We start from the raw sequence: 24,502 nt of genomic DNA, 5'->3' as shown, positions 1-24,502 counted from the left end.
TTCTGTTCTAGTTCTGTGATAAATGCCATTGGTAATTTGATAGGGATTGCACTGAACCTGTAGATTGCTTTGGGTAGTATAGTCATTTTCATAATATTGATTCTTCGAATCCAAGAACGTGGTATATCTCTCCATCTGTTTGTGTCATCTTTGATTTCTTTCATCAGTGTTTTATAGTTTTCTGTGTACGGGTCTTTTGCCACCTTAGGTAGGTTTATTTCTAGGTATTTTATTCTTTTTGTTGCCATGGTAAATGTGATTGTTTCCTTAATTTCGCTTTCTGATCTTTCATTATTTGTGTATAGGAATGCAAAAGATTTCTGTGTGTTAGTTTTGTATCCTGCAACTTTACTAAATCTATTGATTAGTTCTAGTAGTTTTCTGGTGGCATCTTTAGGATTTCCTATGTATAGTATCATGTCATCTGCAAACAGTGACAGTTTTACTTCTTCTTTTCCAATGTGGATTCCTTTTATTTCTTTTTCTTCTCTGATTGCCATGGCTAGGACTTCCAAGACTATGTTGAATAATAGTGGCAAAGGTGGACACCCTTGTCTTGTTCCTGATCTTAGAGGAAATGCTTTCAGTTTTTCACCATTGAGAATGATGTTTGCTGTGGGTTTGTCATATAGAGCCTTTATTTTGTTGAGGTAGGTTCCCTCTATGCCCACTTTCTGGAGAGTTTTTAATCATAAATTGGTGTTGAATTTTGTCAAAAGCCTTTTCTGCATCTATTGAGATCATCATGTGGTTTTTATTCTTCAATTTGTTAATATGGTGTATCACATTGATTGATTTGCATACATTGAAGAAACCTTGCATCCCTGGGTGCAATTCTTGTAAAACAAAGAAATTTGAAGGGAAAAAGACATATACACATTCCTAAAATTCCCAGTACATATCCATATCCAAACTACCTTTCTATAAGCTCTATCCAGTCTTTCTGTCTATAATTCTGCTCCATATCTGGCAAAAATAAGAATTCCTGCTTCTGATAAAACTTACATGGTTAATCCTCTAATAAAAATATTTCCCAAAGGAACATATATTTCTCTACTTTGATATCTAGGACCTTCTTATTTTTTAGTAGCCATTAGTGCTATTTATCAAATATTTCCAGATCTTTGCTTTCTGGGTGTATGGTAGAATTATATTTCCTCTAACTTTGAGTTTAAATGTGGTGATATTACTTTCTTTGACCAAAGAAATATGACCAGAAGTGATGCATGTCAGACGCCTGCAGATCCACACTGAACATGTCGTGTGAACCAGAAATAAACTCTGGTTGTGTTAAGCCATTGAGATTTTGATTCCGTTTGTTAATGCAATGTAGCCTAATTTATTCTGATGGTTACAGCTCAGTCTACATTTCCAATTTTCCCTCCTGTAATTTTCCATTGTAGAACCTTTACTCCATTCATATTCCTTAAGAATACTTTATAGCCTCCTTTCTCTGACCCTTTGCCACCCTCCTTTCTGTCTTTTTAAATCATCCTTATTTGCTATGGCCATGATGAAGTTATACCTCTTTCAGGAAACCTCTCCAGACCTCCCAAACCATAGGTAAAATATGTGGCTTCGGTAAACCTAAATTTAAATAAATCTGTTTTCTGCCACTTAACAAGTTGGTTGACTTTGTGCAGGTAATTTGGTGTCTTTGAAATCTTTTGTGTTCATTAACAAATGTTAGCTACAGTAATGGATAAACCCCTGAACATTGGTGGCTTATGACAATAGAATTTTCTCACTAACCATGCAGAGATTCCAGGAATCAGACCCAAGGTGTCTCTGTCATCTTCAACATGTGACTTCCAGGATTCTTCTGGCTGTGACAGAGAGATGAGGGAAAATGAAGGATCACACAGAGTTTCTGTGGACCAGAGTTCCTCTTGGTCAGGACTCATACCCATAGCCATACCTGCAAGGGATTTTGGGAAATGTAGTCTACATGTATGAACAGGTAAAAGAGAAATGAGTTTCCTCAAGGTTTGTCAGTCTTTGCTACACTGAGTTTCTTCTCCCACTGTATATAAAATATGGAAAATAATGTCTGTTTCATGGCTTGTTGTGAGAATTGAATGAGATGCCACATGGAAAGCACTAATATAGTATCTGGAGTATAGTGGGTGCTCAAAAATGTTTGGTTTCCCCATCTTTTGAATTTATGACTTTAACTTGGGTTCTGTAGACAAAACTGCCCTGGCCGATAATGAGTCTTCTTTATCCTTGAGCTTTCCATTGTGCCAGGCACGGTGACTGGCATATGGTAGGTGTTTGATACAGATCTGGTAGTTCATTGCATTTGCTGAGAAAGGGAGAAGGTTGAGGCCTGCAAACTCCAGAACTCCAGGATTTACAGACATCAGAGAGCCTTAGTTGATCTAAGCCCAGCACTGAGCAGAGAGAAGTGGTTTAATAATTGTGGTGGCATGTTACTTCTTTTTGGCATGCTTTCCTGAAGAAGCAAGGGGGATGAACATTGCTGTGACACCAAGACCACAGTGACCAAGGAACCATGGGTGTGCAAGGCGAGGCTAGGGAGTAGGTGGGGACAATTCCCCCATAAGAGGAAATGCTACCTTTTGCCTGATGTTTCCTCCCTATGTACAGGGACTGTTTTAACTGTGGGTGAAGGGTTGGCAAATTGTGTGGTGGAGATAAAGAAAGTCCAGGCCCCAACCCAGTCTGGTGGGGAATTTGAGCTGGACAGAAATGACTCCGGGTGATGTCTCTTAGATTTTCTTCCTTTGCTCCCCTAAAGGGGAAGTGCGAGCTTCCAGGGTGATGTTAATGACGACCAGCCCCAAGGTGATCTTGGCAGTTTGGCCTGTTGGGGATCCCTTGTTCCTGGGGGCTCCTACAGTCAAGAGGAGTTCTGTCCCAGCTCCACGTCCTCCTGACTTTATGACTTTTCGCCTCACGGACTGTTAGTGTCTCCATTTATGAGATGGGAAGAGTGTTATCTATCTTACAGGGTTGTCGTGAGTGGTATATGAATAATGTATGATATTAAATACACCACCTTGTTATTCCCTGAGCCAAACATGTTTTACCCCTGGCACCATCTAGCTTTGAAAGTAGCACTACTATGCTTCAGTTGCTCCAGCCAGAACCTGGGCATCATACTTGCATATTCTTCTCCTCCAATCACTACATTCTATCAATTGTCAAAGGCTGCTGAATGCGCCTTCTGCATGTCTCTGGTCTTCATGCTTTTCTTGGTCTCTCTGATGATACTTTAGTCCAGGCCACTAGCCTCCAAATAGATCTTCCTGACTCTACTCTTGTTCCTAACCAATTCTTTCTCCTGAGTGCAGCCAGGATAATCTTCCCAAGCTGGAAATCATATCAAGTTCTACCCCTGTTTCAAGCCCATTCATGGCTCCCTAGGACTCCTAGAGAGAGTCCACAGTCATTGACATGGCCCACAGTACTTCTCATCCGTGGTTCCATCTACCTCTGCAGCCTCATCTTTCTTTGTGCCCTCAATCTCTGCCTCTCACCCCAGTGCTCTTCTCTCAGTCAGATTGAATCCCTGTCAGTTTCCCAAACACATCAGCCTGCCTTGTACCTTTGGGCCTTTGGCTGGGCTCTCTCCTCTACTTAAAACTCTCTTTGCCAGGCTAACTCTTATTCAGGCTGGGAGGACTAGCTCATGGTCCGTTCTGCTGGGAAACTTGCTTGTGATGCTCCCTTCACTCTTTCCCGAATCATCTGGTTCCTTGTTATCTCCCACACTAGGGCATAAGCCCCTTGAGGTCATGGCTAGCCATGTGTCTAGGGCACATAAGGTCTTGAACTGATAATTGTTAGAGTGAACTGAAATGAATTTAACAACCTATAGTCTCTTTTCTGAAAGAGTCCCCAGTCAAGACAAGGACAATAACTGCTGGTGTTAATGATCATACGCTAACACTGCGCTCGGTACTTGTTTTCTCTTTCTGAATGAAGCAGATTGGTCTGAAACAGCATATTTTCATGTCACTGGAAGTTGCCAGGTAACATTGGGTTTGCAGTAGAGATAGCACCCTGTTGAGTTGCTAGATTCCTCCAAACCTCGTTTCAAGAAAGTTTAGCTCTTGGTGAAGGACTTCCCGTGTGCTTCCAGGTGCCAGAGCAGAGCAAGTCTGATGGCCTTCCTCAGTGAGAAGTGAAGGGATGGGGCATAGAGTCCGGAGAGGTACTGGGAGGGGAATCTTGATTCTGTGTGCTCTCAGCTCTCCTTCCTCTCCCCCTTGTCATGGAAGGCCATTTGACTTGGGAATGGGAAGATACTGGGAAAGCCCAACATCTTTTCCCTCACCCTCCTCTCAAAGTTGGGAGGGCAGTTTATTTCACTTCTGAAATCTCTGTGAACATCTGGACCTGTGTAGAACCTAGAACTCTAAGGCTGATGCTGTTGGTTGTAGAGAAAGGGGTAGGTGAGAGTTGGTGGGTCGGAGAGAGGAGGTGTGGGTGAGCTGCGTTCTCACTGTAACGATAGGGGATTCTCTCTTGGGTGGAGTGAACCTCAGAAAGGTGCCTGGGGCTTAAACCTCTGCCCACAGGGGCTGTAGGATGGACTTACCCGGGGGTGGGAGGGTTGAAGGAAGAGGAGGATGTCAAGCCTCAGCTGGGCCTCCCAGCCAGGGACCTGGGTAGAGAGCAGTCCCCAGAGAGCCCCCCTCCGCAAAGAACTACAAACAGCCTGTACAAGAGAGCCTGCATTTGGACACTGGCCCCTAGAGAGAAACAGCCAGCACTTCCAGAATCAGACTGAGAAGCAGAGACAACCAAAAAGAAGGTCACCCACCTTCACCTCGAAAGATCCCTGTGGGTTTGCTCACAAAAGGGAACAAGAGTTATGAGCAATGTAGAAGAGAAGAGAACAGCCACTCGCTCACCAATAGTTGGGTGAGAACAAACATCAACCTCTTTCTCCCTCCTTCCCACCCCAACAGAGGAAGAAAGCCAGGGAAGAAGGAAGAGCAGAGTACGTACCGCATGCAACTCCTGCCCCAGGCTACTGAAAGCACGAGCACAACCTGGGCTGGGGCCCAGGAAGACAACTTTTAGGAGGTGGCTTCAAAACCAGGTGGACCAGGCTGTAAAAATAGAAACTAGGCCATGTTTAATATTTAAGGTGACTGAGAAGTAGTAGAACAGAAGTGAACCATATTTAAGGAAGCTTATTATCCAAAGGGAAGGGAAAGCTGGACAGAGTATAAAAGTAGCAAGAATTAGAAAAATAAAATCTTTCACTGTGTATGTACCAATAAATCGAGAGGCTCTTAATCCTTCCCAAAGCCCTGCAGCATAGGTATTATCGCCTTCATTTCCAGAGATAGAAATTGAGCGTCGTTTAAGCGACTTGCTGAAGATCACCCAGCTGAAAGGCGGATAATCATATTACAGTGTGACAGCAACACACACTGGAGAAAGGCGCAAGGTGGGATTGCTCCTGTCTCGGAGCAGAGTGGAAGAATTAACTGGAAGAATTAACATCTAAGCTGGCTTTAGAGTGACGAAGAGCGTTTTCCTGCAATGAAGAGTGCTGGAGTCAGGAAACCCAGAGAGGTGGAGGGGGTCTGGCAAAGGTCGGATGATGCCGAAGAACAATGGTCTGTGTTTGTAGAGCAACAGTACATCTTACGCAGCTGGATTTTTGATACGTATGTGCTAAATTTCTCTCCATGCTTTCTCTGGCAGTGTATGGAAGTGCCTTTTCCCACGAACCTTGCCTATTTTGCTGTTCACATAAAAGACACTGCCCGTGAGATTTTCAAAACATGCCATTCTCTGATTGCCAATGAAGTTGAAATGTTTTATTAATCTGTTTATTGGCTATTTTATTTTCTTCTTTTGTATATATGTATCCTTTGCCCATTTTCCATTGGGGTGTTTGTTTTTCTTCTTGCTTTGCAAGAATTATTTAAATAGTGATGTTCCTAATACATTTCCTAGTTTTTGGTTGACTTCTTAAATTCTAGTTTTTGATGAATAGAAATTTAAAATATTCATCTGGTCAAAATGTCTTTCCCTTTGTGGCTCCTATTGTCAGAGTTTATAGGAAGGTCGCCCGCTATATCTTCATATGACTTTATCCCTATTTTCTCCTAGTACTTTTGCTGTTTTATATTTTATCCCTACCTAATTTTATACTTCTTAGTTTTGGTAGGTTTGTAAAATGGAAAGTTAAACTTAGCAGAATTACTAGTAGGGTCATAATGAAGGCCTTGCCTTTTTTTCTTTTTTCTTTTTAAGCCAAGTTCGTGAACTTGAGTGCAGGTAGTTTTGAGTTATTTGTGATTTCTCTCTCCCCTTCCTTGCCTCAAATTCTCCTGTCACTTCCATCAGGCTGTGGTCCTGTGGAAGATTAAAGATGGCCACAGTTTCTTTGCTAACCTCCTATTGGAAGGTGAAGACTATTTTCCCTCCCCTTGATTCTGGGCTTACTTTGATTAGTAGGACATTGTAGAAGCAGTGCTTCGTGACTTCTGAAGCTAGCTCATCAGAATCCCTGCAGTTTCTGCCTGGGTGTGTCTCGTGGTCGGGTCCCTCTTGCGACACTCCTTCTCAAAACTGAGATGCCGTGAGAAGCCTAAGCTACGTGGAGAGGCCACATGTAGTCAGTTTGGTCCATAGCCCAAGTGGAGCTCCCAGCTGACTGCCAGCATTAAATTCTATCCATGCTGGATGTTCCAGCTTGATGATTCCAGATGACTGTAATCATCCCAACTCACCACCCGATACTACGTGGAAGAGAGGAACTGCCAGTCAACGCACAGAATGATGAGAAATAATAAATTGTTCTTTTCAAGTTCTTTGTAAGTACTTGGTGATCTCTTACTTAGTGACAGACAACTGAAACAGATTCCCACCACCACACTGAGACACTGCTTTTCAAGTGTACCAGCCATCTTCATGTTGTCAGATCCAGTGGTGGGCATTTCTTGGGTTTTACGTTGTGTGGTCTCCCAGAAGCATCCCTTCTTGAAACGCTCTCTTCCCTTGGCTTCTGTGGCCTCTCACTCTCCTGGCTTTTTCCCTACCTGACTGGGTGACACTTCTGTTTCTTTTGCCTTGTCTTTCACTCAACCTCTAAATCTTGGGATGTCTCAGAGCAGTCTTGGGCTTCTTTCTCCATCTATATCTATATGAGTCTCTCTAGGTGACCTCATTTAGCCCTGTGGCTTAACAACTATCTCTGTGCTGATGGCTCCCCGACATATAGACTGGTGTTGATTTCTCCCTGGGACTGTAGATTCATATTGCCCATTGCTTGTCTGCCACCTCCACCTGGCTGTTCAGTAAGCGTCCCCAAACTTACACAGTGGAATATAACTCTGGGCTCTCCCCACAGCCAAGGCCATTCCTCCATCTGTTGACTCTAGGAAATGGCAGCAACAGCCACCCAGATGCTAAAGCCCAGAAAACTAGGTGTTAAGGTAACCTTGACTTCTCTCTTCCTTTCAGCACCCACATCCAACCCAGTGTTAAGTCATGTGGGATCTGTTTGAAAAACGTGATCCAAAAGAATCTACTTCTCTTGAATCTACATCTATAGACTATGGCCCCATTTTCTCTTGCCTTGGATCATCCAAACAATCTCCTAACTGGTGCCCTTTCTCTCCTACTCTTGCACCTCTATCATCTGTTCTCTAAACTGCAGACAGATTGCTCTTTGAACATATAACTCAGATTATGTCACTACCTTGTTTACTGTTAATGGATTCCAACTGCCTATAGATTAAACCCCAACTCTTTTTCCTTATACAGAGCCCTACATGACCTGGCCCCTATCTTCCTCTTTGACCCTATCTCCCACTGCATTGCCTCCCTCCTCATTCTTCTAGGGCTACCCTGGCTTTCTCTTGGCTCCTTGAACACTTCAAGCTCATCACACTTAAAGTCTTTGCACTAGTTATTCTCTGTGCCTGGAATTGTCTCTTGTTTGATCAACTCTAATTGGTTCCTTTCTGCCCACTCAATCACTCCTGATTCCATCCATCACCATCTTTAGTTCTCCTTGTAGTGGCTGCTTTGTTACCAGTTTCCCCCACTAGAATATTATCTCCATGAGACCACAGATGTTATCTGTCCTGCCCACTATGGTGTCTCCAGTACTTCCACTAATATCTGGCATATAGTATATACTCAACAAATATTCATTAAAATAACTCTTCTTTTTCATTTTTTCATTCTTCTCTGCTCCCTTTGAGCCAGAGATAAATAAAATGCTGTTTAAAAAGGAAAACAGCAGTGAGCTGTCAGGGCAGAGAGCTCACTAGAAGAAGGGAATCTCCTGGACGCACCATCTTGCCTTGACTCTTATAACTCCTCCAACAAAGCCCGGAATCAAGGAGGGCCACACCCAGTTCCACCTGCCACTTCGATCTTATCCACCATTGCTGCTCTGTGTCACTCTCTCTCCCCAGTAAACTCATCTTCTTCCCTAAATAGCCAATTCTTCTCCCTGTTTCTGTATTTTTCCCATTGGTCCCCCAACCGAAATGCCTGTTCCTTTTGTCTCAACATATCCTGCCAAATCCATCCTCAGCCCCACCTCAACATGTTGGCGCACCTTTATTGAGCTCTCACCACAGGTCAGGCCTGTTTAGTCATTGCTGTCGGGCAGACTCAACAGTGGCAGCCACACCTTACCTGCATTCAACAGATGGCCCAGGACTTGGTCTCTAGAGAGGTGAAGTGAGTCAGGGGAAGCTGCATCAGGGAGGGGGAGGCTCTTGGAGTTTCTCCCAGGTCACTTCATCAGAGCCACTCTGCTTTATCTGTTGTGTAGTAGAATCCGATCCTAATCAGGGTGGGATTTTAAAGTCAGCCTGTGAAAACCCATTCAGAAGGCATGGCTCTGGAGAGAAACTCTCATTAAGCACTGAACAGCCAGTTTTATCTCCGGTAGAGCCGCTGTCCCTTTAGTTGAGCAGCACTGTCCTCCACTTACTGGGCATGTTTTATGGACAGTGCATATCTATACCTTTAAATGACGGAGCTGCCTTCAGCTCACACTCTTAAAGGAAGCGTGGGCTGAGACCACCCCCTGCCCCACGGGTCCAGCAGCATCACACCTGCTCACCTGGTGGAATGACTGGCAGAGCCCCACACGATGAGACTTGCTGATTTTGTGTTTGTGGGCAGTAACCAAAGTAGTTTGGGATCTTGCCCAGTGACTGCCTTGCTTTCAAAGCATCTTATGTTTCATTTAAATATAGGGCTCTGCTATTAACATGTTGCAACCACATGTTGATAGCTGTACTTCAGCAAATTGCTGAATTTGCACTATGCAATATGCATATGTAGTATGTCTTGGAGATGATCTGAGGCCCACAGTGAAATTATTGCTTTCAAGTTATGGGAGCAGGGAATTCATCACCTTGTGCTATAATTACAGCCATGAGAAATGTGGATACATAGGATTAAATCCAGCTGTTTGGGCTAAAAAGAGTGCTATCGAGGTGCTTTTTTTCCTTTTTATTCTAAATTCTCAGAATGTAAGGTTATTAAATCGGCAAGGTCAAGGAAAAAAAGGTTCTCAATTGAATAAATTGAAAGCAGCTTCACTAAGCATTGTGTGAACTGAGTAATTAGGATTTCCAATCTCTTGTTAAAATACCTCAGTGACTTTCAGGAGGGAAATTTTCCTGAAATTTACAACATATCAACAGAAAGGACTTGATGATGGGCTTGACTATGCATTTTAGAAGGCCAATGCATTCATTTCTTCATTCACCCAATATTTGTTGAGTGCTTACCTGTTCCAGGCAGTGTTCCATACGCATTAGGCTATAACCATTAACAAATAGGCAGGGTCTCAACTCTCAAGGCGCTTACATTCTAGTGGGGATGGAGAGAGGCAATAAAAACAAACAAACATGATTTTTTTAAATTGAAGTATAGTTGACGTACAATATTATGTAAGTTACAGGTGTACAATAGAGTGATTCACAATTTTTAAAGGTTATACTCCATTTATAGTTATTAAATATTGGCTATATTCCTTGTGTTGTACAATATATCCTTGTAGCTTATTTTTTTTTAAACATCTTTATTGGAGTATAATGGCTTTACAATGGTGTGTTAGTTTCTGCTTTATAACAAAGTGAATCAGCTATACATATACATTTATCGCCATATCTCCTCCCTCTTGCGTCTCTCTCCCATCCCTCTAGGTGGTCACAAAGCACAGAGCTGATCTCCCTGTGCTATGCGGCTGCCTCCCACTACCTATCGATTTTACATTTGTTAGTGTGTATATGTCCATGCCACTCTCTCACTTCGTCCCAGCTTACCCTTCCCCCTCCTGTGTCCTCAAGTACATTCTCTATGTCTTTATTCCTGTGCTGCCCCTAAGTTCTTCAGACCATTTTTTTTTCTTTTAGATTCCATATATATATGTTAGCATACAGTATTTGTTTTTCTCTTTTTGACTTACTTCACTCTGTATGATAGACTCTAGGTCCATCCACCTCACTGCAAATAACTCAGTTTTGTTTCTTTTTATGGCAGAGTAATATTCCATTGCATATATGTGCCACATCTTCTTTATCCATTCATTTGTCGGTGGACACTTAGGTTGTTTCCATGTCCTGGCTATTGTAAATAGAGCTGCAGTGAACATTGTGGTACATGACTCTTTTTGAATTATGGTTTTCTCAGGGTATATGCCCAGTAGTGGGATTTCTGGGTCGTATGGTAGTTCTATATTTAGTTCTTTCAGGAAGCTCCATACTGTTCTCCATAGTGGCTGTATCAATTTACATTCCCACCAACAGTGCAAGAGGGTTCCCTTTTCTCCACACCCTCTCCAGCATTTACTGTTTGTAGATTTTTTGATGGTGGCCATTCTGACTGGTGTGAGGTGATACCTCACTGTAGATTAGATTTGCATTTCTCTAATGATAACGATGTTGACCATCCTTTAGTGTGTTTGTTGGCAATCTGTATATCTTCTTTGGACAAATGCCTATTCAGGTCTTCTGCCCACTTTTGGACTGGGTTGTTTGTTTTTTTTGATATTGAGCTGCATGAGCTGCTTGTCTAATTTAGAGATGAATCCTTTGTCAGTTGCTTCCTTTGCAACGATTTTCTCCCATTCTGAGGGTCATCTTATTGTCTTGTTTATGGTTTCCTTTGCCGTGCAAAAGCTCTTAAGTTTCATTACGTCCCATTTGTTTATTTTTATTTCCATTTCTCTAGGAGGTGGGTCAAAAAGGATCTTGCTGTGATTTATGTCATACAGTGTTCTGCCTATGGTTTCCTCTAAGAGTTTTATAGTGTCTGGCCTTACATTTAGGCCTTTAATACATTTTGAGTGGATTTTTGTGTGTGGTGTTAGGGAGTGTTCTAATTTCATTCTTTTACATGTAGCTGTCCAGTTTGTGCAGCACCACTTATTGAAGAGGCTGTCTTTTTTCCATTGTATGTTCTTGCCTCCTTTATCAAAAATAAGGTGACCATATGTGTGTGGGTTTATCTCTGGGCTTTCTGTCCTGTTCCATTGATCTATATTTCTGTTTTTGTACCACTACCATAGAGTCTTGATTACTGTAGCTTTGTAGTATAGTCTGAAGTCCACAAGCCTGATTCCTCCAGCTCCGTTTTTCGTTCTCAAGATTGCTTTGGCTATTCGGGCTCTTTTGTTTTTCCATACAAATTGTGAAATTTTTTGTTTTAGTTCTGCCAAAAATGCCATTGATAGTTTGATAAGGGTTGCATTGAATCTGTAGATTGCTTTGGGTAGTATAGTCATTTTCACAATAATGATTCTTCGAATCCACGAACGTGGTGTATCTCTGCTTATGTTTGTGTCATCTTTGATTTCTTTCATCAGTGTTTTATAGTTTTCTGTGTACGGGTCTTTTGCCACCTCAGGTAGGTTTATTTCTAGGTATTTTATTCTTTATGTTGCAATGGTAAATGAGAGTGTTTCCTTAATTTCTCTTTCAGATTTTTCATCATTAGTGTTTAGGAATGCAAGAAATTTCTGTGCATTAATTTTGGATCCTACTACCTTACCAGATTCATTGATTAGCTCTCATTTTCTTCTCTGATTGCTGTGGCTAAAACTTCCAGAACTATGTTGAATAACAGTGGTGAGAGTGGACATCCTTGTCTTGTTCCTGATCTTAGAGGAAATGGTTTCAGTTTTTCACCACTGAGAACGATGTTGGCTATGGGTTTGTCATATATGGCTTTTATTATGTTGAGGTAAGTTCCCTCTATGCCTACTTTCTGCAGGGTTTTTATCATAAATGGGTGTTGAATTTTGTCAAAAGCTTTTTCTGCATCTATTGAGATAATCATATGGTTTTTCTCCTTCAATTTGTTAATATGGTTTATCACATGGATTGATTTGCATATATTGAAGAATTCTTGCATTGTTGAGAAACCCCACTTGACCATGTTGTATGATCCTTTTAATGTGCTGTTGGATTCTGTTTGCTAGTATTTTGTTGAGGATTTTTGCATCTATGTTTATCAGTGATATTGGCCTTTAGTTTTCTTTCCTTGTGACATCTGTGTCTGGTTTTGGTATCAGGGTGATGGTGGCCTCGTAGAATGAGTTTGGGAGTGTTCCTCCCTCTGCTATATTTTGGAAGAGTTTGAGAAGGATAGGTGTTAGCTCTTCTCTAAATGTTTGATAGAATTCGCCTGTGAAGCCATCTGGTCCGGGGCTTTTGTTTGTTGGAAGATTTTTAATCACAGTTTCAATTTCAGTGATTGTGATTGGTCTGTTCATATATTCTATTTCTTCCTGATTGAGTCTTGGCAGGTTGTGCCTTTCTAAGAATTTGTCCATTTCTTCCAGGTTGTCCATTTTATTGGCATAGAGTTGCTTGTAGTAATCTCTCATGATCCTTTGTATTTCTGCAGTGTCAGTTCTTACTTCTCCTTTTTCATTTCCAATTCTATTGATTAAGTCTTCTCCCTTTTTTTCTTGATGAGTCTGGCTAATGGTTTATCAATTTTGTTTATCTTCTCATAGAACCAGCTTTTAGTTTTATTGATCTTTGCTATCGTTTCTTTCATTTCTTTTTCATTTATTTCTGATCTGATTTTTATGATTTCTTTCCTTCTGCTAACTTTGGGTTTTTTTTTTATTCTTTTTTCTCTAATTGCTTTAGGTGCAAGGGTTGGTTGTTTATTCAAGATGTTTCCTGTTTCTTAAGGTAGGATTGTATTGCTATAAACTTCCCTCTTAGAACTGCTTTTGCTGCATCCCATAGATTTTGAGTCATCGTGTCTCCGTTGTCATTTGTTTCTAGGTATTTTTTGGTTTCCTCTTTGATTTCTTCAGTGATCACTTCGTTATTAAGTAGTGTATTGTTTAGCCTCCATGTGTTTGTATTTTTTACAGACCTTTTCCTGTAATTGATATCTAGTCTCATAGCGTTGTGGTCGGAAAAGATACTTGATACAATTTCAATTTTCTTAAATTTACCAAGGCTTGATTTGTGACCCAAGATATGATCTATCCTGGAGAATGTTCCATGAGCACTTGAGAAAAATGTGTATTCTGTTGTTTTTGGATGGAATGTCCTATAAATATCAATTAAGTCCATCTTGTTTAATGTATCATTTAAAGCTTGTGTTTCCTTATTTATTTTCATTTTGGATGATCTGTCCATTGGTGAAAGTGGGGTGTTAAAGTCCCCTACTATGAATGTGTTACTGTCGATTTCCCCTTTTATGGCTGTTAGTAATTGCCTTATGTATTGAGGTGCTCCTATGTTGGGTGCATAAATATTTACAGTTGTTATATCTTCTTGTTGGATCGATCCCTTGATCATTATGTAGTGTCCTTCTTTGTCTCTTCTAATAGTTTTTATTTTAAAGTCTATTTTATCTAATATGAGAATTGCTACTCCAGCTTTCTTTTGGTTTCCATTTGCATGAAATACCTTTTTCCATCCCCTTACTTTCAGTCTGTATGTGTCTCTAGGTCTGAAGTGGGTCTCTTGTAGACAGCAAATATATGCGTCTTGTTTTTGTATCCATTCAGCCAATCTGTGTCTTTTGGTGGGAGCATTTAGTCCATTTACATTTAAGGTAATTATCGATATGTATGTTCCTATTCCCATTTTCTTAATTGTTTTTGGTTCGTTATTGTAGGTCTTTTCCTTCTCTTGTGTTTCTTGCCTAGAGAAGTTCCTTTAGCAGTTGTTGTAGAGCTGGTTTGGTGGTGCTGAACTCTCTCAGCTTTTTGCTTGTCTGTAAAGGTTTTAATTTCTCTATCAAATCTGAATGAGATCCGTGCTGGGTAGAGTAATCTTGGTTGCAGGTTTTTCTCCTTCATCACTTTCAATATGTCCTGCCAGTCCCTTCTGGCTTGCAGAGTTTCTGCTGAAAGATCAGCTGTTAACCTTATGGGGATTCCCTTGTGTGTTATTTGTTGTTTTTCCCTTGCTGCTTTTAATATGTTTTCTTTGTATTTAATTTTTGACAGTTTGATTAATATGTGTCTTGGTGTATTTCTCCTTGGATTTATCCTGTATGGGACTCTCAGTGCTTCCTGGACTTGATTAACTATTTCCTTTCCCATATTAGGGAAGTTTTCAACTATAATCTCTTCAAATATTTTCTCAGTCCCTTTCTTTTTCTCTTCTTCTTCTGGAACCCGTATAATTCGAATGTTGGTGCGTTTAGTGTTGTCCCAGAGGTCTCTGAGGCTGTCTTCAGTTCTTTTCATTCTTTTTTCTTTATTCTGCTCTGCATTAGTTATTTCCACTATTTTATCTTCCAGGTCACTTATCCGTTCTTCTGCCTTAGTTATTCTGCTATTGATCCCATCTAGAGTATTTTTCATTTCATTTATTGTGGTGTTCATCATTGTTTGTTTGCTCTTTAGTTCTTCTAGGTCCTTGTTAAATGTTTCTTGCATTTTCTCTATTCTGTTTCCAAGATTTTGGATCATCTTTACTATCATTATTCTGAATTCTTTTTCAGGTAGACTGCCTATTTCCTCTTCATTTGTTAGGTCTGGTGGGTTTTTATCTTGCTCCTTCATCTGCTGTGTGTTTTTCTGTCTTCTCATTTTACTTATCTTACTGTGTTTGGGGTCACCTTTTTGCAGGCTGCAGGTTCGTTGTTCCTGTTGTTTTCGGTGTCTGTCCCCAGTGGCTAAGGTTGGTTCAGTGGGTTGTGTAGGCTTCCTGGTGGAGGGGACTAGTGCCTGTGTTCTGGTGGATGAGGATGGATCTTGTCTTTCTGGTGGGCAGGTCCACGTCTGGTGGTGTGTTTTGGGATGTCTGTGGACTTATTACGATTTTGGGAAGCCTGTCTGCTAATGGGTGGGGTTGTGTTCCTGTCTTGCTAGTTGTTTGGCATAGGATGTCCAGCAGTGTAGTTTGCTGGTCATTGAGTGAAGCTGGGTGCTGGTGTTGAGATGGAGATTAAATGTCCTCTGTGGCGATTTGCTGACTGTGATCTACAAGGCCCTGCATAACAGGACCCCACCTGCCTTTAACCACGCCCCTCCAGGGATTCTCAGGGACTTTGCACTGGCTGTCCTTGTGCTCATAATGTTCCTCCCAGAATTTTTTGTGCCTCACTCCCTCCTATCAGTCTCAGCTCAAAAGTCACCTTCTTGGAGAGGCTTCCCCCAACCGTAGCAAGCCTGAACCCTACCCCTGCTCCCATCACTCTCTCCATTGTTCCTGTTGTCCACTCAGAGCATGTACCACTATCCAAAATCATATTTGTTTGTTTCAACCCAATTAAGAAATGGGCAGGAGAACTGAATAGACATTTTTCCAAAGAGGACCTCCAGATGGCCAACAGGCACATGAAAAGAAGCTCAACATCGTTAATCAGAGATGCAAGTTAAAACCACAATGAGATACCAGCTCACACCTGTCAGAATGGCTGTCATCAAAAAGAACACAAATAATAAACATTGGCGAAGATGTGGAGAAAAAGGAGCCGTTGTATATTGTTGCTGGGAATGTAAATTAGTGTAGCCACTGGGGAAAACAGTATGGAGGTTTCACAAAAAAACTAAAAATAGAGCTACCATATGACCCAGCAATTCCACTCCTGAGTATATATTAAAAAAAAAACCAAAACACTAATTCAAAAAGATACATGCACCCCAGTGTTATTAGCAGAGTTATTTACAATTGCTAAGATAAGGAAGTAACCTAAATGACCATTGACAGATGAATGGATAAAGAAGATGTGGGGTGTGTGTGTGTGTGTGTGTGTGTATGTGTGTGTGTGTGTATGTGTGTGTGTGTGTGTATGTATGTATATGTATATACACGCACAGTAGAATACTATTCAGCCATAAAAGTAATAAAATTTTGCTATTTGCACCAACATGGATGGACGTGGAGGATGTTATGCTAAGTGAAATAAGTCAGACAGAGAAAGACAAACATGGTGTGATACCACTTATATGTGGAATCTAAAAAATACAACAAATTAGTGAGCATAATGAAAAAGAAGCAGATTCACAGATATAGAGAACAAACTAGTGGTTACCGGTGGGGAGAAGGAAGGGGGAAGGGGCAATATAGAGGTAAGGGGTTAAGAGGAACAAACTATTAGGTATAAAATAAGCTACAGGGCTTCCCTGGTGGTGCAGTGGTTGAGAGTCCACCTGCCGATGCAGGGGACACGGGTTTGTGCCCCGGTCCGGGAAGATCCCACATCCCGCAGAGCGGCTGGGCCCGTGAGCCATGGCTGCTGAGCCTGCGCGTCCAGAGCCTGTGCTCCACACGGGAGAGGCCACAACAGTGAGAGGCCTGCGTACCGCCAAAAAAAGGAAAAAAAAAAAGCTACAAGGGAGAAAATGGCAGCCTGCAGGGGACCTCATGAGGAGGAATAGTCTCTGGAGCTTCTGCCTTTAGTGTCTTTGTCCTCACAGTGAGTCACAGGCACCCCTACCTCCCCAGGAGACCCTCCAAGACCTGCAGGTCCTATGGGAACTTGTCTTCCTGGTGGAACAGTCAATAGAGCCTGCAGACACTTCATGAAATCCATTTCTTGACCAAGGGCCCTGTCTGTAGGGATCAATGAACCCCCAGAGTTTTGGAGGCTCTCATCCATGAGCCAAGCACTTGGAATGGAAGCCATGTGACTGACAGGGTCTTGGTGCTCCGTCCAGGTGTCAGCCCTGTGTCTCTGAGGTCAGAGAGCCGAGTTCAGGACATTGGTCCACCAGAGACCTCCCGGCTCCAAGTAATATTAAACGGCAGAAGATCTCCCAGAGATCTCCATCTCAGTGCTAAGACCCAGCTCCACTCAACGACCAGCAAGCTATAGTGCTGGCCACCCTATGCCAAACAACTAGCAAGACAGGAACACAACCCCACCCATTATCAGAGGGGCTGCCTAAAATCATAATAAGGTCACACACACCCCAAAACACACCATCGGACGTGGTTCTGCCCACCAGAAAGACAGGATCCATCCTCATCCACCAGAACACAGGCAGCAGTCCCCTCCACCAGGAAGCCTACACAACCCACTGAACCAGCCTTAGACACTGGGGTCAGACACTGAAAACAACAGGAACTACGAACCAGCAGCGTGCGAAAAGGAGACCCCAAACACAGTAAGTTAAGCAAAATGAGAAGACAGAGAAATGCACAACAGATGAAGGAGCAAGGTAAAAACCCACTAGACCTAACAAATGAAGAGGAAATAGGCAGTCTACCTGAAAAAGAATTCAGAGTAATGAGAGTAAAGATGATCCAAAATCTTGGAAATAGAATGGGGAAAATACAAGAAACGTTCAACAAGGACCTAGAAGAACTAAAGAGCAAACAAACAATGATGAACAACACAATACATGATATTAAAAATTCTCTAAAAGGAATCAGTAGCAGAATACCTGAGGCAAAAGAATGGATAAGTGACCTCGAAGGTAAAATAGTCAAAATAACTACCGTGAGCAGAAGAAAGAAAAAAGAACGAATAGACTTGAGGACAGTCTCAGAGACCTCTGAGAGAACATTAAACACACCAACATTTGAATTATAGGGGTTCCAGAAGAAGAAGAGAAAACAGAAAGAGACTGAAAAAATATTTGAAGAGATTATAGTTGGAAACTTCCCTAATACGGGAAAGGAAATAGTTAATCAAGTCCAGGAAGCGCAGAGAGTCTCATACAGAAAAATCCAAGGAGAAACACGCCAAGACACATATTAATCAAAGTATCAAAAATTAAATACAAAGAAAAAATATTAGAAGCAGCAAGGGAAAAACAACAAATAACATAGAAGAGAATCCCTGTACGGCTAACAGCTGATCTTTCAGCAGAAACTCTTGTTAGCCAGAAGGGAGTGGCAGGACATATTTAGCAGCACCCTGGACGCCAGTAGCCCTTCCCGGTTATCTCCATACACCGCCAAATTCCACTGCGAGAAAAACCACGCAGTTGAGAACCACAAACTACGCAGATTGACAGAGGGTCCCCAAGGCATTAAGCCCAGCTGCCCACAACAGTGAGTAATTCAGTGACATAGTCTTTATTGGCTTTTCTCCCGTCCCTCCTTTCTATAATACTTCATGGGGTCACCTTCCAAATAAACTTCTCACCTAAAAACTTTGCCTTAGGTTTGCTTTCAGGGGAACCCAAACTCAGATATTAGATTAACAGGTAGTCTTTAATTACATAAAAGATCCCAACCTATGGAAATTTATGTCACTAACCTCCTAAAAGTAAAATAAGACTCACATGTGATTCTAAGACCTTCAGATAAACCCTCATGGCTCACTGGAGACCTGGAGACCACACTTCCAGAACCACGGCCTGGATGGCGACACTGTGCAAGAGGAAACTTGCTTGAGTTCTCTCACTTCCATCAGGAGGGTGAGTCATGCCACATACCATGAATGGAGGACATCTAGGATTTTACGGGGTCAGGAGCAGTGGCTCTCAACGCATCTTTGACTTTTCTGAACCAGGATTACTGAGAGTGAGGTCTGAAACTGTGTATTTTTAATAAAATATTCTTTGGTAGTCCTGATGTATGGAACGTCACATCCATTCCAACCTGCCCATTCACAGGTGCGGGTTCTGAGTGAGGCTGATGGGGCAAGCAACTCACTCAAGGACCCACAGAAAAGATGAAGCTGAAGAATCAGCACTAAATCCCAAATCTGGACATCGAGGCCCAGCACGTGGCAGCTGTGTTGCAGCTGTGGACTCCCTGCTATCACTGCTCCATTCCAAGGGACTGGGGCTGGTAAGGTGAGAGGTGGAGAAAGACGGCAGGAAGGTCCTGACTGCTGCCCTGCTCTGGAAGCTGCCCTTAGCAAGAACCCAGATGTTCTTTGATTCATGCCAGTGGTTTGCACAGAAAGTTCCTGCTCAGGAAACGAAGGTCATAAAAGCACAGTGCTAGGAGGCAATCCTTCACCCAGAGACCTGTTCCCCTGCCAAAATTCTGGACTCTACTTCCGTCTCCATTTCATAGCATTAAATACAGGTAATTTTTCACCTTCTTTGATCTTACCATCCAGGTATACTCTTTGCTCTTTAAAACTTGACTTCATAAAAAACATTTCCTTTCTTCTTTCCTTAGGTGAACCAGGCCAAAATAATTATAGAGTAGAAAGAGAATAAAGATGCATTAACAAAACTAATCTAGAACAGTACCAAGGGATACACCAAGGAAAGGAGAAAACACCCACTGCGACCAAATTATAAAGGGAAAATAATGACAGCTAGTTTTTATTGAGATACTAAGTAGATACATCTTATCTACTTGTCAGAACAACTTCATGACACAAGTTATTATTGTTATCATTCCTATTTTATAAATGAAGAAAACGGATCCCATAGAGAATAATTCACAAGCTCAAGACCATACAACCCACCAGGGAGATGAATCAAGAAGGTCAAGTTTCAGAACCTTACTTTCTTCAGAATTTCAGATATGCTTTCCTGAATACTCAGACTCTTTTCTAAGTCCCTGCACAGATCCTGTTCCACTGGGACACATTACAAGCATAGTTCTTTCTAGATGCAGTTCAACCCTTTGGCTCTATAAACTGGGTGTCCTTTTTCTAGGAAGGAGCCAGAAAAATGTCATAATTGAGGCTTATATTTTTCCAAAGATGCAGCTAGAAGGGCTCAACAGATTAAAGCACACCTTTCTTCAAACAGATATGGAAGCTGAGGCCCAGAGGGTGCAAGAGGTTTGTTCAAGGTCACAGAGCAGACCAGTGCCAGAGGCAGCTCAAAGTTCACTGTCTCCTGGTACCCAATCCAGCTGCATGAGGAAGAGCAGAGAGAGAGAGAGTAAGCAGTAGAGCCAAGTGGCCTCTCGCATATTTTGTGGCTCTGTGACCTCCCAGAACTTGGAGTCCATGATTTCATAAATGGAAATATACACACACTTTCTCAGTAAAACTAAATTGATTTCCTGTGGGATCAAATGGCACGCACTTTGCATTTACTCATAAAGTTCTCAGGAACAATGAGAGCCCTGGTGTGATTTGTTTCTCTGCTTCCTCCCAAAGGTTCCAGTTAAGTGGAACCGGGAGGATAATTTCCCACGTGGCCTCAGTGGGATGCTTTTGACTTTTGCTGTGACCTGAACAGACACTGACAGCCCAAAGCAACCATAAATGTTCTTTTATTTTTCTTCAAAGCAAGTGATGTAACTCCCCTGCCTCCACCCCACCGATAAACACACCCCTAGTTCACAGTGCTGTGTTCTTGGCCTGTTGAAACTAGAAAAACACTGTTAATGGAGCCAGATGTGATTTTCCTAGCTGATTCTGGGATTATGGGAAATATGGTGCCACTGAAGGAATAATTATGGACCCCAAAACTCTCCTAATTTAATTCCAATTATTATTAGTCCATCTTTATTTTTATCATTTTGTTGTTATTAACTAGGTCACTGTGGGTAGGGCCTCAGCAGTAGTATTTTTTTTAAGTTTCCCAGTGTGCACCATCAGGGTTGGAACCATTGGTAATGAGATGAGTTACATTTCCCAAACTTGCATATAATTAAAAAAAAGAAAATCACCTTGTATACCTAATAAAAATTCAGAACGCTAGGCCCCTGTCCAGATCAGCACATCTTGGATGAAGCTCTGGAATCCGTGTCCTTAACAAGTACTTCCAGATAACTATGCCATTTGGGAAAGTTTCAGATCTGCCAAGTTTGGGAACACTGAGTGATGGCACAGATTTGTAAGTACACCCAAGAGAGACATCTGATGACCAGCAGCTTAGAAGACATAAGGAGGTTTCCATCAACTACAGAAGCAAACCCAGTCCTAGACCAGGAGTGCCCCTCCATAAGACTCTTCCATGAGGCAAGCCCCTTTCCTTCCCTACATGCCGACAGTGAGCAATGATTCACCTCCACAACCCAGCCTGGCCCCTTCCTCTCAACTGAACTCTCTTAAGCCTGCCTATCCTTCTGGGTTTAAGTCCAGTCCCAGAATCCCTTATTATACCAACCCACACTGATTTCTCCCTTCTCTGAGCTCCTACATCATGACAACTGCCAATGATGACATCGTAACTGTATTCATCCTGATTTGCTTAAAGATTCCACACAGGTGTCTTGCCTCCCTAGATTATAAATCCTTTGGGGGCTCTTCTAAGACTAGAGTAGACCCTGGGTATCACTGACAAAGGGAAAGCTGCATGAATGAATGCCAAAGTTAAGCTTTGGGGGGGTAGGCTATCTTGCTCCCCACTATATCCTCAATGCTTCACCCAGCACCTGGCACACAGAAAGCGTTCAACAGATAGCCACTGTATACGTGAACAATTAAATGAATATATTTCAAGCTTTAAATATTTCAGCACATACACAGAGTTGAAATCATGATCTTAGAATCTAACCTAAATATAACTCATGACTTGGATCTGTTCTAGTCTCTTTATACCCGTGGTTCTCACACTTTGTGGTCTCAGAACCCTTTTCCATTCCTAAAATGATTGACGATCTTAAAGAGCTTCTGTTTATGTGGGTTACACCTATTGATATGCACTGTGTTACGAATTAAAACTGATCACTTGAGAATATTTATTTTAAAATAACAGTAATAAACCCATTACATGTTAATGGGTTAACACAAACACCATTTTTATGAAAAATATTTTTCAAAAACAAAAATAACTTAATGAGAAAAATGGCAGTGGTTTCTGGTTTTTTTTACATTTTAGAAATTTCTTTGATGTTTGGCTTAATAAAAGTAATTTATATTGAATGGCTTCGAAATGACTATTTATCTCCTTAGTGGTCAGTAAAAATATAGCTCAGAGTTCACTTCGGGGTGCAAGTTCAGAAATTCAACTGCCTGAATTTAAATCCTGCTTCCTCCACTGACTAGCTTTGTGACTTAAAGCAAGTTACTTAAACTCCCTTGCCTCAGTTTCCCATATCTATGATGAAAATGATCACTGTACCTATCTCTTAAAAGTGTTATGAGGATTAAATTAATTCACATATGTAGAGTGATTAAAATAGTGCATAACGTATAGCAAATTGTCAATAACTACCGGTTATTATGTATCTATTAAAGTTTCGTGAAAGGAACTAGAAAAGTAAATTTCTACAATTGATCCCACTCCCCATAATTTAGCATGACTTATAAAGACCTGTTTGTAGTTGTAATTTCCAGGCTGAATTCACTTAAACTAGCCGTATGCTAAAAGGATCGATTGATTGAAGTACCGTCATGGAGCCGTCTGCTGACGAATCGAACATGAGGCTTGAAAATCCACACCACAAACAGACTGTGGGAAACACCTCCTCTTCCAAAAGTGTTCTTGCAGGCAGTGGTCATCAGCCTTGCTCCAGCAAGTGCTAAATGGCAACTAAATTTAAGTTCACCCCTAGGGTAACTGCACGCCAAGAGGAATTGTTAATGTCAAGCATTTCCTGAGCACTGACAGATTCAGCAAGCTCACACTGAACACCACTCCACATAAACTCTAGGAGGCGATGCGGACTGGTGGAAAGCCCCACACGTGTGGGAAAGTGATGCAGGTAAGATGTCCTACACACTCAGACACACACAGTAAAAATGCTTATGAAAGAGGAAGGAGAAGGTCATTCGTCTTGAGGAATCTGGGAAGACTTGGCTTAGGTGGTAGCTCTGAGGTGGGTGCTGAAAAATGGGTGAGATTTCACCAAAAGGACATGATAGAAAGGGAAACGGCGCTGGCAGAAAGCAGGATTAGGCACGGTAAACTGATATAATAACAGCACAAGGCAACAGTGAAGAGGGATTATTTGGAATTGAATGGAACAGGTCTTATAGGCTACGCTTAGAAGTCTGGACTTTACTGAATAAGCAAAAGGTCAGCCTTAAGGGCAGAAAGCCGTGTCATCCACACCTTGGTGTTTCTTCACTGAGATACTGCAGGACGGAGGAAAAGGAAGGCACTAGAGGAGAGGAAAACAATTATGAGGCCATGGCAACAGTCCAAAGGCACATATACCTTCCTTCTATAGGGTGGGAGTGGGACAGGCCAGACGCCTTTCCTTATTTGGCACAGGTCCCGGTGCCCAGGTGGGCGTTGCCCAGGTGGGCATTGCGCAGGTGGGCTCAGGAATTCCATAACCATGGCAACATGGTGGCGAGGTCGAGGAGGGAGATTAACAGTCCAAAGGGAGAAGTGGTTGGGGCATTTTCAATTGAAACAGGATATTTATTCTAAAAGAAGAATACAGTAGACTGGGGACTAACTAGATGGTGGTGGGAAACTATTCTGTGCTAGACCAGGGATGTGTGCATTATAAAGGTAAGAATTTTTGAAACAGCTCCAAGAAGGTAAATTTGGAAGGTATACGGGACTGCGGAAAAGAAAGAAGTCAGCATTGCCTGACTCAGAGTGAAGGAATGGGGAAGGAAATAATACTCCCACTAGAAAAAAAATAAACAAAAAACTCTTACAAATCAATAAGAAAAATGAACATACCAGTAGAAAAACAGGCCATAGATATGAACAGGCTAATTATAAAAGAAAAAATAAAAATGGCTAAGAAATATGGAAGAAATGCCTAACTGAATAAAAAAGTAAACATAAACAAAAATATAAGATATCACTTTTTGCCTCTAAGATTGGCAAAAAATATAAAGATTGGTAAGGCAAACACTTGGTTGCCTACCCAACAGCATCCTTCCTTGCCAACAGAACTCTGGATCTGTTGAGTTATCCAGACTCTTCAGACTGCCTTTATTTTCCTAGATCCCAGCCAAGCCCCATCCAAGTAAGGAAGAACTTTGCTATAGTATGAGCCGAAACTGGTGATTCCATTCACTTTATCAGTGACTGACTTGGGAAGGGACATATGTTCCAATTCTGGCTAATGATATTTGACAGAAATGTCGTGGTCCAAACGCAGGTTGGAAAAGAATTTCCAGACACGAGGCAGAATGTAAACAAGACAGAATTCATTAGAGGGAAGGGTGACTGCCAGAACAGCAGGCCGACTTCCTAGTAGTCTGGGAGAGTCGAGCCCGAACATGTGATATCGATCAGCTTTCACAGCCAGAAAACAAAGGAATGGTCCAAGGT

Source organism: Leucopleurus acutus, assembly GCF_964270905.1.
Source record: "Leucopleurus acutus genome assembly, chromosome: 7".
Classification (NCBI taxonomy): domain Eukaryota; kingdom Metazoa; phylum Chordata; class Mammalia; order Artiodactyla; family Delphinidae; genus Leucopleurus; species Leucopleurus acutus.
The sequence above is the reverse complement of the archived record's forward strand: the minus strand, read 5'-3'. Positions refer to the sequence as shown.